Here is an 11,026-nt window from a genome sequence, read left to right on the forward strand (position 1 = left end):
CATAACACTCCCCTCAGTCTCCTCACAACACTCCCCTCAGTCTCCTCATAACACTCCCCTCAGTCTCCTCAGAACACTCCGCTCAGACTCCTCAGAACACTCCCCTCAGTCTCCTCACAACACTCCCCTCAGTCTCCTCATAACACTCCCCTCAGTCTCCTCACAACACTCCACTCAGTCTCCTCATAACACTCCCCTCAGTCTCCTCATAACACTCCCCTCAGTCTCCTCACAACACTCCCCTCAGTCTCCTCATAACACTCCCCTCAGTCTCCTCACAACACTCCCCTCAGTCTCCTCATAACACTCCCCTCAGTCTCCTCATAACACTTCCCTCAGTCGCCTCACAACACTCCCCTCAGACTCCTCACAACACTCACGTTCAGTCCCCTCACAACACTCCCCTCAGTCTCCTCATAAAACCCCCCTCAGTCTCCTCCTCCCACTCCCCTCAGTCTCCTCACAACACGCCCCTCAGTTTCCTCCTTCCACTCCCCTCAGTCTCCTCACAACACTCCCCTCAGTCTCCTCCTTCCACTCCCTCAGTCTCCTCATAACACTCCCCTCAATCTCCTCACAACACTCCCCTCAGTTTCCTCACAACATTCCCCACAGTCTCCTCACAACTCTCCCCTCAATCTCCTCATAACACTCCCCTCAGCCTCCTCACAACACTCCCCTCAGTCTCCTCACAACACTCCCCTCAGTCTCCTCATGACACTCCCCTCAGTCTCCTCACAACACTCCCCTCAGTCTCCTCACAACACTCCCCTCAGTCCCCTCACAACACTCCCCTCGGTCTCCTCACAACACTCCCCTCAGTCTCCTCATAACACTCCCTTCAGTCTACTCATAACACTCCCGTCAGTCTCCTCATAACACTCCCCTCAGTCTCCTCACAACTCTCCCCTCAGTCTCCTCACAACACTCCCCTCAGTCTCTTCATAACACTCCCCTCAGTCTCCTCGCAACACTCCCCTCAGTCTCCTCATAACACTCCCCACAGTCTCCTCATAACACTTCCCTTAGTCTCCTCAAAACACTCCCCTCAGTCTCCTCACAACACGCCCCTCAGTCTCCTCCTTCCACTCCCCTCAGTCTCCTCATAACACTCCCCTCAGTCTCCTCACAACACTCCCCTCAGTCTCCTCATAACCCTCCCCTCAGTCTACTCATAACACTCCCCCTCAGTCACCTCACAACACTCCCCTCAGTCTCCTCATAACACTCCCCTCAGTCTCCTCATAACACTCCCCTCAGTCTCCTCAAAACACTCCCCTCAGTCTCCTCACAACACTCCCCCTCAGTCTCCTCACAACACTCCCCTCAGTCTCCTCACAACACTCCCCTCGGTCTCTTCATAACACTCCCCTCGGTCTCCTCAGAACACTCCCCTCAGTCTCCTCACAACACTCCCCCTCAGTCTCCTCATAACACTCCCCTCAGTCTCCTCATAACACTCCCCTCAGTCTCCTCATAACACTCCCCTCAGTCTCCTCACAACACTCCCCTCAGTCTCCTCATAACACACCCTCAGTCTCCTCTCAACTCTCCCCTCAGTCTCCTCATAATACTCCCCTCAGTCTCCTCACAACACTCCCCTCAGTCTCCTCACAACACTCCCCTCAGTCTCCTCATTACACTCCCCTCAGTCTCCTCATAACACTCCCCTCAGTCTCCTCACAACACTCCCCTCACTCTCCTCATAACACTCCCCTCAGTCTCCTCACAACACTCCCCTCAGTCTCCTCATAACACTCCCCTCAGTCTCCTCATAACACTCCCGTTCAGTCCCCTCACAACACTCCCCTCAGTCTCCTCATAACACTCCCCTCAGTCTCCTCCTCCCACTCCCCTCAGTCTCCTCACAACACGCCTCTCAGTTTCCTCCTTCCACTCCCATCAGTCTCCTCACAACACTCCCCTCAGTCTCCTCCTTCCACTCCCCTCAGTCTCCTCATAACACTCCCCTCAATCTCCTCACAACACTCCCCTCAGTCTCCTCACAACACTCCCCACAGTCTCCTCACAACACTCCCCTCAATCTCCTCATAACACTCCCCTCAGTCTCCTCACAACACTCCCCTCAGTCTCCTCACAACACTCCCCTCAGTCTCCTCATAACACTCCCCTCAGTCTCCTCACAACACTCCCCCTCAGTCTCCTCACAACACTCCCCTCAGTCTCCTCATAACACTCCCCTCAGTCTCCTCATAACACTCCCCTCGGTCTCCTCATAACACTCCCCTCAGACTCCTCACAACACTCCCCTCAGTCTCCTCACAACACTCCCCTCAGTCTCCTCATAACACTCCCCTCAGTCTCCTCATAACACTCCCCTCAGTCTCCTCACAACACTCCCCTCAGTCCCCTCATAACACTCCCCTCAGTCTCCTCACAACACTCCCCTCAGTCTCCTCATAACACTCCCCACAGTCTCCTCATAACACTTCCCTCAATCTCCTCATAACACTCCCCTCAGTCTCCTCACAACACGCCCCTCAGTCTCCTCCTTCCACTCCCCTCAGTCTCCTCATAACACTCCCCTCAGTCTCCTCACAACACTCCCCTCAGTCTCCTCATAACCCTCCCCTCAGTCTACTCATAACACTCCCCCTCAGTCTCCTCACAACACTCCCCTCAGTCTCCTCATAACACCCCCCTCAGTCTCCTCATAACACTCCCCTCAGTCTCCTCATAACACTCCCCTCGGTCTCCTCATAACACTCCCCTCAGTCTCCTCATAACACTCCCCTCAGTCTCCTCATAACACTCCCCTCATTCTCCTCATAACACTCCCCTCAGTCTCCTCATAACACTTCCCTCTGTCTCCTCACAACACTTCCCTCAGTCTCCTCACAACACTCCCCTCAGACTCCTCATAACACTCCCCTCAGTCTCCTCATAACACTCCCCTCAGTCTCCTCATAACACTCCCCTCAGTCTCCACATAACACTCCCCTCAGTCTCCTCACAGCACTCCCCTCAGTCTTCTCATAACACTCCCCTCAGTCTCCTCAAAACATTCCCCTCTGTCTCCTCATAACACTCCCCTCAGTCTCCTCATAACACTCCCCTCAGTCTTCTCACAACACTCCCCTCAGTCTCCTCACAAAACTCCCCTCAGTCTCCTCATAACATTCCCCTCAGTCTCCTCACAACACTCCCCTCAGTCTCCTCATAACACTCCCCTCAGTCTCCTCATAACACTCCCCTCAGTCTCCTCACAACACTCACCTCAGTCTCCTCACAACGCTCCCCTCAGTCTCCTCATAACACTCCCCTCAGTCTCCTCATAACACTCCCCTCAGTCTCCTCATAACACTTCCCTCTGTCTCCTCACTACACTTCCCTCAGTCTCCTCACAACACTCCCCTCAGACTCCTCATAACACTCCCCACAGTCTCCTCACAACACTCCCCTCAGTCTCCTCATAACACTCCCCTCAGTCTCCTCACAACACTCCCCTCAGTCTCCTCACAACACTCCCCTCAGTCTCCTCACAACACTCCCCTCAGTCTCCTCATAACACTCCCCTCAGTCTCCTCATAACACTCCCCTCAGTCTCCTCACAACACTCCCCTCACTCTCCTCATAACACTCCCCTCAGTCTCCTCACAACACTCCCCTCAGTCTCCTCATAACACTCCCCTCAGTCTCCTCATAACACTCCCGTTCAGTCCCCTCACAACACTCCCCTCAGTCTCCTCATAACACTCCCCTCAGTCTCCTCCTCCCACTCCCCTCAGTCTCCTCACAACACGCCCCTCAGTTTCCTCCTTCCACTCCCCTCAGTCTCCTCACAACACTCCCCTCAGTCTCCTCCTTCCACTCCCCTCAGTCTCCTCATAACACTCCCCTCAATCTCCTCACAACACTCCCCTCAGTCTCCTCACAACACTCCCCACAGTCTCCTCACCACACTCCCCTCAGTCTCCTCATAACACTCCCCTCAGTCTCCTCACAACACTCCCCTCAGTCTCCTCACAACACTCCCCTCAGTCTCCTCATAACACTCCCCTCAGTCTCCTCACAACACTCCCCTCAGTCTCCTCACAACACTCCCCTCAGTCTCCTCATAACACTCCCCTCGGTCTCCTCATAACACTCCCCTCGGTCTCCTCATAACACTCCCCTCAGACTCCTCACAACACTCCCCTCAGTCTCCTCACAACACTCCCCTCAGTCTCCTCATAACACTCCCCTCAGTCTCCTCATAACACTCCCCTCAGTCTCCTCACAACACTCCCCTCAGTCCCCTCATAACACTCCCCTCAGTCTCCTCACAACACTCCCCTCAGTCCCCTCATAACACTCCCCTCAGTCTCCTCATAACACTCCCCTCAGTCTCCTCATAACACTCCCCTCAGTCTCCACATAACACTCCCCTCAGTCTCCTCACAGCACTCCCCTCAGTCTTCTCATAACACTCCCCTCAGTCTCCTCAAAACATTCCCCTCTGTCTCCTCATAACACTCCCCTCAGTCTCCTCATAACACTCCCCTCAGTCTTCTCACAACACTCCCCTCAGTCTCCTCAAAACACTCCCCTCAGTCTCCTCACAACACTCCCCTCAGTCTCCTCACAACACTCCCCTCAGTCTCCTCACAACACTCCCCTCGGTCTCTTCATAACACTCACCTCGGTCTCCTCATAACACTCCCCTCAGTCTCCTCACAACACTCCCCTCAGTCTCCTCATAACACACCCCTCAGTCTCCTCATAACACTCCCCTCAGTCTCCTCATAACACTCCCCTCAGTCTCCTCACAACACTCCCCTCAGTCTCCTCATAACACTCCCTCAGTCACCTCTCAACTCTCCCCTCAGTCTCCTCATAACACTCCCCTCAGTCTCCTCACAACACTCCCCTCAGTCTCCTCACAACACTCCCCTCAGTCACCTCATAACACTCCCCTCAGTCTCCTCATAACACTCCCCTCAGTCTCCTCACAACACTCCCCTCACTCTCCTCATAACACTCACTTAGTCTCCTCAGAACACTCCCCTCATTCTCCTCATAACACTCCCCTCAATCTCCTCATAACACTCCCGTTCAGTCCCCTCACAACACTCCCCTCAGTCTCCTCATAACACACCCCTCAGTCTCCTCCTCCCACTCCCCTCAGTCTCCTCACAACACGCCCCTCAGTTTCCTCCTTCCACTCCCCTCAGTCTCCTCACAACTCTCCCCTCAGTCTCCTCCTTCCACTCCCCTCAGTCTCCTCATAACACTCCCCTCAATCTCCTCACAACACTCCCCTCAGTCTCCTCACAACACTCCCCACAGTCTCCTCACAACACTTCCCTCAGTCTCCTCATAACACTCCCCTCAGTCTCCTCACAACACTCCCCTCAGTCTCCTCACAACACTCCCCTCAGTCTCCTCATAACACTCCCCTCAGTCTCCTCACAACACTCCCCTCAGTCTCCTCACAACACTCCCCTCGGTCTCCTCACAACACTCCCCTCAGTCTCCTCATAACACTCCCCTCAGTCTCCTCATAACACTCCCCTCGGTCTCCTCATAACACTCCCCTCAGTCTCCTCACAACACTCCCCTCAGTCTCCTCACAACACTCCCCTCAGTCTCCTCATAACACTCCCCTCAGTCTCCTCATAACACTCCCCTCAGTCTCCTCACAACACCCCCTCAGTCTCCTCATAACACTCCCCTCAGTCTCCTCACAACACTCCCCTCAGTCTCCTCATAACACTCCCCACAGTCTCCTCATAACACTTCCCTCAATCTCCTCATAACACTCCCCTCAGTCTCCTCACAACACGCCCCTCAGTCTCCTCATTCCACTCCCCTCAGTCTCCTCATAACACTCCCCTCAGTCTCCTCACAACACTCCCCTCAGTCTCCTCATAACCCTCCCCTCAGTCTACTCATAACACTCCCCCTCAGTCTCCTCACAACACTCCCCTCAGTCTCCTCATAACACTCCCCTCAGTCTCCTCATAACACTCCCCTCAGTCTCCTCATAACACTCCCCTCGGTCTCCTCATAACACTCCCCTCAGTCTCCTCATAACACTCCCCTCAGTCTCCTCATAACACTCCCCTCATTCTCCTCATAACACTCCCCTCAGCCTCCTCATAACACTCCCTTCAGGCTCCTCATAACACTCCACTCAGTCTCCTCATAACATTCCCCTCAGTCTCCTCACAACACTCCCCTCAGTCCCCTCATAACACTCCCCTCAGTCTCCTCATAACACTCCCCTCAGTCTCCTCATAACACTCCCCTCAGTCTCCTCATAACACTCCCCTCAGTCTCCTCACAGCACTCCCCTCAGTCTTCTCATAACACTCCCCTCAGTCTCCTCAAAACATTCCCCTCAGTCTCCTCATAACACTCCCCTCAGTCTCCTCATAACACTCCCCTCAGTCTTCTCACAACACTCCCCTCAGTGTCCTCACAAAACTCCCCTCAGTCTCCTCATAACATTCCCCTCAGTCTCCTCACAACACTCCCCTCAGTCTCCTCATAACACTCCCCTCAGTCTCCTCATAACACTCCCCTCAGTCTCCTCACAACACTCCCCTCAGTCTCCTCACAACGCTCCCCTCAGTCTCCTCATAACACTCCCCTCAGTCTCCTCATAACACTCCCCTCAGTCTCCTCATAACACTTCCCTCAGTCTCCTCACTACACTTCCCTCAGTCTCCTCACAACACTCCCCTCAGACTCCTCATAACACTCCCCACAGTCTCCTCACAACACTCCCCTCAGTCTCCTCATAACACTCCCCTCAGTCTCCTCACAACACTCCGCTCAGTCTCCTCACAACACTCCGCTCAGTCTCCACATAACACTCCCCTCCGTCTCCTCACAACATTCCCCTCAGTCTCCTCATAACACTCCCCTCAGTCTCCTCACAACACTCCCCTCAGTCTCCTCATAACACTCCCTCAGTCTCCTCACAACACTCCCCTCAGTCTCCTCACAACACTCCCCTCAGTCTCCTCACAACACTCCCCTCAGTCTCCTCATAACACTCCCCTCAGTCTCCTCATAACACTCCCCTCAGTCTCCTCATAACACTCCCCTCGGTCTCCTCATAACACTCCCCTCAGTCTCCTCATAACACTCCCCTCAGTCTCCTCATAACACTCCCCTCATTCTCCTCATAACACTCCCCTCAGCCTCCTCATAACACTCCCTTCAGGCTCCTCATAACACTCCACTCAGTCTCCTCATAACATTCCCCTCAGTCTCCTCACAACACTCCCCTCAGTCCCCTCATAACACTCCCCTCAGTCTCCTCATAACACTCCCCTCAGTCTCCTCATAACACTCCCCTCAGTCTCCTCATAACACTCCCCTCAGTCTCCTCACAGCACTCCCCTCAGTCTTCTCATAACACTCCCCTCAGTCTCCTCAAAACATTCCCCTCAGTCTCCTCATAACACTCCCCTCAGTCTCCTCATAACACTCCCCTCAGTCTTCTCACAACACTCCCCTCAGTGTCCTCACAAAACTCCCCTCAGTCTCCTCATAACATTCCCCTCAGTCTCCTCACAACACTCCCCTCAGTCTCCTCATAACACTCCCCTCAGTCTCCTCATAACACTCCCCTCAGTCTCCTCACAACACTCCCCTCAGTCTCCTCACAACGCTCCCCTCAGTCTCCTCATAACACTCCCCTCAGTCTCCTCATAACACTCCCCTCAGTCTCCTCATAACACTTCCCTCAGTCTCCTCACTACACTTCCCTCAGTCTCCTCACAACACTCCCCTCAGACTCCTCATAACACTCCCCACAGTCTCCTCACAACACTCCCCTCAGTCTCCTCATAACACTCCCCTCAGTCTCCTCACAACACTCCGCTCAGTCTCCTCACAACACTCCGCTCAGTCTCCACATAACACTCCCCTCAGTCTCCTCACAACATTCCCCTCAGTCTCCTCATAACACTCCCCTCAGTCTCCTCACAACACTCCCCTCAGTCTCCTCATAACACTCCCTCAGTCTCCTCACAACACTCCCCTCAGTCTCCTCACAACACTCCCCTCAGTCTCCTCACAACACTCCCCTCAGTCTCCTCATAACACTCCCCTCAGTCTCCTCAGAACACTCCGCTCAGACTCCTCAGAACACTCCCCTCAGTCTCCTCACAACACTCCCCTCAGTCTCCTCATAACACTCCCCTCAGTCTCCTCACAACACTCCACTCAGTCTCCTCACAACACTCCCCTCAGTCTCCTCATAACACTCCCCTCAGTCTCCTCATAACACTCCCCTCAGTCTCCTCATAATACTCCCCTCAGTCTCCTCACAACACTCCCCACAGTCTCCTCACAACACTCCCCTCAGTCTCCTCATTACACTCCCCTCAGTCTCCTCATAACACTCCCCTCAGTCTCCTCACAACACTCCCCTCACTCTCCTCATAACACTCCCCTCAGTCTCCTCACAACACTCCCCTCAGTCTCCTCATAACACTCCCCTCAGTCTGCTCATAACACTCCCGTTCAGTCCCCTCACAACACTCCCCTCAGTCTCCTCATAACACTCCCCTCAGTCTCCTCCTCCCACTCCCCTCAGTCTCCTCACAACACGCCCCTCAGTTTCCTCCTTCCACTCCCCTCAGTCTCCTCATAACACTCCCCTCAGTCTCCTCCTTCCACTCCCCTCAGTCTCCTCATAACACTCCCCTCAATCTCCTCACAACACTCCCCTCAGTCTCCTCACAACACTCCCCACAGTCTCCTCACAACACTCCCCTCAGTCTCCTCATAACACTCCCCTCAGTCTCCTCACAACACTCCCCTCAGTCTCCTCACAACACTCCCCTCAGTCTCCTCATAACACTCCCCTCAGTCTCCTCACAACACTCCCCTCAGTCTCCTCACAACACTCCCCTCAGTCTCCTCATAACACTCCCCTCAGTCTCCTCATAACACTCCCCTCGGTCTCCTCATAACACTCCCCTCAGACTCCTCACAACACTCCCCTCAGTCTCCTCACAACACTCCCCTCAGTCTCCTCATAACACTCCCCTCAGTCTCCTCATAACACTCCCCTCAGTCTCCTCACAACACTCCCCTCAGTCCCCTCATAACACTCCCCTCAGTCTCCTCACAACACTCCCCTCAGTCTCCTCATAACACTCCCCACAGTCTCCTCATAACACTTCCCTCAATCTCCTCATAACACTCCCCTCAGTCTCCTCACAACACGCCCCTCAGTCTCCTCCTTCCACTCCCCTCAGTCTCCTCATAACACTCCCCTCAGTCTCCTCACAACACTCCCCTCAGTCTCCTCATAACCCTCCCCTCAGTCTACTCATAACACTCCCCCTCAGTCTCCTCACAACACTCCCCTCAGTCTCCTCATAACACCCCCCTCAGTCTCCTCATAACACTCCCCTCAGTCTCCTCATAACACTCCCCTCGGTCTCCTCATAACACTCCCCTCAGTCTCCTCATAACACTCCCCTCAGTCTCCTCATAACACTCCCCTCAATCTCCTCATAACACTCCCCTCAGTCTCCTCACAACACGCCCCTCAGTCTCCTCATTCCACTCCCCTCAGTCTCCTCATAACACTCCCCTCAGTCTCCTCACAACACTCCCCTCAGTCTCCTCATAACCCTCCCCTCAGTCTACTCATAACACTCCCCCTCAGTCTCCTCACAACACTCCCCTCAGTCTCCTCATAACACTCCCCTCAGTCTCCTCATAACAATCCCCTCAGTCTCCTCATAACACTTCCCTCGGTCTCCTCATAACACTCCCCTCAGTCTCCTCATAACACTCCCCTCAGTCTCCTCATAACACTCCCCTCAGCCTCCTCATAACACTCCCTTCAGGCTCCTCATAACACTCCACTCAGTCTCCTCATAACATTCCCCTCAGTCTCCTCACAACACTCCCCTCAGTCCCCTCATAACACTCCCCTCAGTCTCCTCATAACACTCCCCTCAGTCTCCTCATAACACTCCCCTCAATCTCCTCATAACACTCCCCTCAGTCTCCTCACAACACGCCCCTCAGTCTCCTCATTCCACTCCCCTCAGTCTCCTCATAACACTCCCCTCAGTCTCCTCACAACACTCCCCTCAGTCTCCTCATAACCCTCCCCTCAGTCTACTCATAACACTCCCCCTCAGTCTCCTCACAACACTCCCCTCAGTCTCCTCATAACACTCCCCTCAGTCTCCTCATAACACTCCCCTCAGTCTCCTCATAACACTTCCCTCGGTCTCCTCATAACACTCCCCTCAGTCTCCTCATAACACTCCCCTCAGTCTCCTCATAACACTCCCCTCAGCCTCCTCATAACACTCCCTTCAGGCTCCTCATAACACTCCACTCAGTCTCCTCATAACATTCCCCTCAGTCTCCTCACAACACTCCCCTCAGTCCCCTCATAACACTCCCCTCAGTCTCCTCATAACACTCCCCTCAGTCTCCTCATAACACTCCCCTCAGTCTCCTCATAACACTCCCCTCAGTCTCCTCACAGCACTCCCCTCAGTCTTCTCATAACACTCCCCTCAGTCTCCTCAAAACATTCCCCTCAGTCTCCTCATAACACTCCCCTCAGTCTCCTCATAACACTCCCCTCAGTCTTCTCACAACACTCCCCTCAGTGTCCTCACAAAACTCCCCTCAGTCTCCTCATAACATTCCCCTCAGTCTCCTCACAACACTCCCCTCAGTCTCCTCATAACACTCCCCTCAGTCTCCTCATAACACTCCCCTCAGTCTCCTCACAACACTCCCCTCAGTCTCCTCACAACGCTCCCCTCAGTCTCCTCATAACACTCCCCTCAGTCTCCTCATAACACTCCCCTCAGTCTCCTCATAACACTTCCCTCAGTCTCCTCACTACACTTCCCTCAGTCTCCTCACAACACTCCCCTCAGACTCCTCATAACACTCCCCACAGTCTCCTCACAACACTCCCCTCAGTCTCCTCATAACACTCCCCTCAGTCTCCTCACAACACTCCCCTCAGTCTCCTCACAACACTCCGCTCAGTCTCCACATAACACTCCCCTCAGTCTCCTCA

The sequence above is a fragment of the Somniosus microcephalus genome, unplaced genomic scaffold (assembly GCF_052327205.1).
Source record: "Somniosus microcephalus isolate GS21.2 unplaced genomic scaffold, FLI_Smic_1.0 unresolved_chr3, whole genome shotgun sequence".
Lineage (NCBI taxonomy): Eukaryota > Metazoa > Chordata > Chondrichthyes > Squaliformes > Somniosidae > Somniosus > Somniosus microcephalus.